General features: G+C 55.4%; 1 pseudogene, besides 1 other annotated feature; it reads right to left on the bottom strand.

The window, feature by feature from the left end:
* Window positions 1–3,471: part of a sequence feature (areas not merged during assembly with more than two copies in the genome that could not be assigned to a particular haplotype) that runs on past the window's edge.
* Window positions 2,653–3,471, bottom strand: Tc00.1047053504099.80 (annotated as a pseudogene).

The raw sequence follows: 3,471 nt of genomic DNA, 5'->3' as shown, positions 1-3,471 counted from the left end.
AATTCCAAAGGAAATCACTCAGCCTCATGTTGGTGCTGCTCATGGTCCACTGCGGCCACACTTTACTCCCCGCCATATGTCGAGCTGCAGCGTCGGAAACATCACAAGAGCCGCTGCAAGGCGCCATCACAACACCCGTGCGGTGAAGCATCCCACTCGCACCGCCCAACTGCGGCATGCAGGTGCCGCTGGCTCCAAAGGACACTCGCGGCTGTTTCCTCCCGCAGTCCCAATGGCGTTGGGCGTGGCACTCGCACGGCGGAGCTGTCGGTGCGCCATGCAGCCACACTGCAACGCCTGTCGGTAAGGCAGCCGAGGCCCACCGCCCCCGCAGCAACGCGAGGCCTGCAACCAACCCCAACACCGCCACACTATATCGTCCTTTTTTATTTTATTTTACTCACGTTGTCCGTCTGTTTGCCCCATCACTAACACCAAAAATAAGTGCACACCTTCAAAAAGAGAAGGAACAAAGAGAAAAGGAGGCACGATCCCACCCTCCCGCCGCGGGCCAACACTCTCCTCCACCCACCACCATTGCTGCGCAGGAGACCGCAGTCACATCGCAGAGTCGACACCACAATGTGCACCACACCACCGTGCAGTGAACAATGGGCGGGACGCGGCCAGGCATCGCCCCGCTCCATTTTCCCACCCCTCAAGTGTTGCGTGCCCGCACAAAATAGCAAACAGAACAAGAGTGCACACAAACCCAACCAACACCCTCACTCGCTGAAGCACATCATTCGCATGGAGTGACAACATTTGGGGACACACCAGCAGTAGCTGACTGCATGGAATTTCCCTGTCAACCCTGCGAAGAGACACAACAACTCTGCGGATTAAAGTGACAGCCCCTCGGTGCTGCCTGCGGTTCAAATGGCAGGAAAAATCCCACGCACGCATAGTTCCAAATCCCTCGCTGCTTGAGTGCACATCAACAGAGCGTAAAAAAATACGAGTGCAAGATGGCATTTAAATACTTGAAATCTTCAGCCTGTTTTGTTTGATGGTGTTGGCGAGCAGTCCCACACAATCCAATCAAAATGACACGCCGCACAGAATGGCGTCCGTCAATCAATAAAAATAATTGCGTCAATGCAAAAAGCTGAAATTTGAGTTTGCAACCGAATCCGGGGGCGACAGCGGAATGAGAGTGTGCATGTGCGCAAGACCTTTCGTGGGACGGTGCTGTCCAATCCCGCCGTGCCCCGACACAAAAGGGCAACATCAAAAAAGGGGAGCACACTCTCCAGAAAAGGAGTGACGGTTGATCAGTCAGCCCCCGCTTCGTCCTACACGACATCCACATATGTGCACTCCGCCTCAAATACGTACCTCCCCGGACACCGCATAAATGACGTGTGGTTTCGTCACTCGCAATGTTTTTTTCCTCCCGCAAACAACCAAAAGGATGGCCACGGCGCAGCTCCACTCAGGGAGGCAAATCGAGGCAGACACGGGTGGGAAACAGGCGTCACAAAAAATAATAATAAAAGAGGGGCAGGGCAATAACTCCTCCAAGCCTCGGAATCGTGCAATGTGCATCCCTCTTCTTCCACATTGAAGCCACCACGACAGAACAAATGCAGCAGACACATGTGCCGCACAATATCTTTCGCTGCCCCGCGTTCCATCTTAATCCCCATGACTGCCACGGCGGTGGTGCCGGCGTTAAACCTGGGATGACTCCAAAATATCAAACGCCATGCTGTGGAAAGTGGATGCTTGACGAACGTGCCCACATTATTGCCCAACACAAAATGACATCAAAAAGAAAAACTATTCGCGACTCAAGCTACCCGTGTGTGGCCGTACTAAAGCAAACACTGAAACACATTTGGAGCGACGTAAAAGAAAAAAAGAGAAGGAAGAAATAGTGAAATAATCCACAGAAGTACATCGATACATATATACATACACAAAGTGATACATCAATCCGCATAATTATTCGTTCCTTCTTTCGTTGTTCCTTCTACACAGCGCCAGAAGTATAAGGAGCGGCAGGCATGTCCTCCCACACAGTCATCGTGCAACAGGAGGGAGAGTCACTGCAGGCACCCGCACAAAAAACAAAAACAAACCAACAAAAACCAACAATCAATGACGCGGTCGGGGCGGAGTCCGATGGGTGGCTGCGCAGCCGCACAGCCGTGGCCCCCACGCCCTCCCTCATGTCAGCCAGCAACGCGCACTCACAACCTCCAGGAGGTGACGCGTCGCAGAAGGGCTTCATCGATTGTTTTCCCTAACGCTTTCCTGAATGCATCCTATGGCCCGCACACCAGCCACCACCGTCGAGCACGTCCTCACTACTAAGTACAGATATGAAAGAGAGAGCACCAGCCCCATACTCGGTGCTGCAGCGGCGGGCGCAAAACACGCACACACACCCCTTCCGCATCCGCCCCGGGCTAGCGTGACAAGCTCGATAATCCGTTGTCATCGATAAAATAAAATAAAAGCAACAAAGCAATCACCCAATCAATCTATGAATAATGGAAAGAGAGAAGATCCGCCAGACGCATCTACGTCATGCCGCATCTGCGAGGTGCATTGTGTCTTCTCGCCGCGTAACGGTACGGTTGGGGTCGGAGCCTTTCCACCTAAAAAAAAAAAACTGCGCTAAATTTTTCGTCAAGCAGAGCATCTTCACCTGTCCAGAGTGGCATAATTAATGCTGCAGCTCGCACTGGATACATGGTCGAACAGGCTCAGCGCGTCTGAGCGGGTGTCACCGGACATGGGCTACGGCGGTGCGGGTGGTCGGTACGACGACGCAGCGGTGGTGCCTGAGGCGTACGACTGTGACGTCATGTCGTGCAGCTTCTGCGTCTCTTCGTCGTTCTCCTCGTCATCGCGCAGCAGCGCCTCCAGCACACCACGCCGCGGCTCGCGCAGCTCCTGCCAGTGACAGTCCTCCGCGTGCCACACAACGACACTGTACACAGTGGCCGCAAGCAGAACAGCGATCAGCAGCAGCACGATCGCCGCGTACGCCCTCGCACCGCCGTCGCTCGGCGCAAGATGGTTGGCCGCGCTGACCACGCACAGCGCCGCAAGGAGCACAAAGCTCGCCGCGCGCATCACCGTCAGGAAGGCCGAGCGCATCATGTTCGTGAGGGCAACCACGCCCGCACCCGCAAGCAGCACAGCCGCCATGCAGAAGTACTGGACGTGGCAGCCTCCCACGGACGGGTGCACAGCCGCAATCAGGCACACCACGCACAGCACCGACAGCTGAAACACGCACCAGTACACGCGGCTGCCCCTCATGTTCGTCAGCATGCCGCCGTACATCCGCTGCTGCGCCGCGGGGTGCCAATACCCGACAGGGTACAGCAGGCGCTCGGGCAGCGGCTTCCTCGAAAACTGCCAGTACTTCGTGAAGCTCGCGCCCGTGTAGCGGGCAATCATGTAGCACACACCAGCAGGGAACGCCACACAATACAGCACGCCAACGGCACCAAT

This window comes from Trypanosoma cruzi, genomic scaffold (genome assembly GCF_000209065.1).
Source record: "Trypanosoma cruzi strain CL Brener 1047053517043 genomic scaffold, whole genome shotgun sequence".
Classification (NCBI taxonomy): domain Eukaryota; phylum Euglenozoa; class Kinetoplastea; order Trypanosomatida; family Trypanosomatidae; genus Trypanosoma; species Trypanosoma cruzi.
This window is presented reverse-complemented; position numbering and strand designations above follow the sequence as displayed.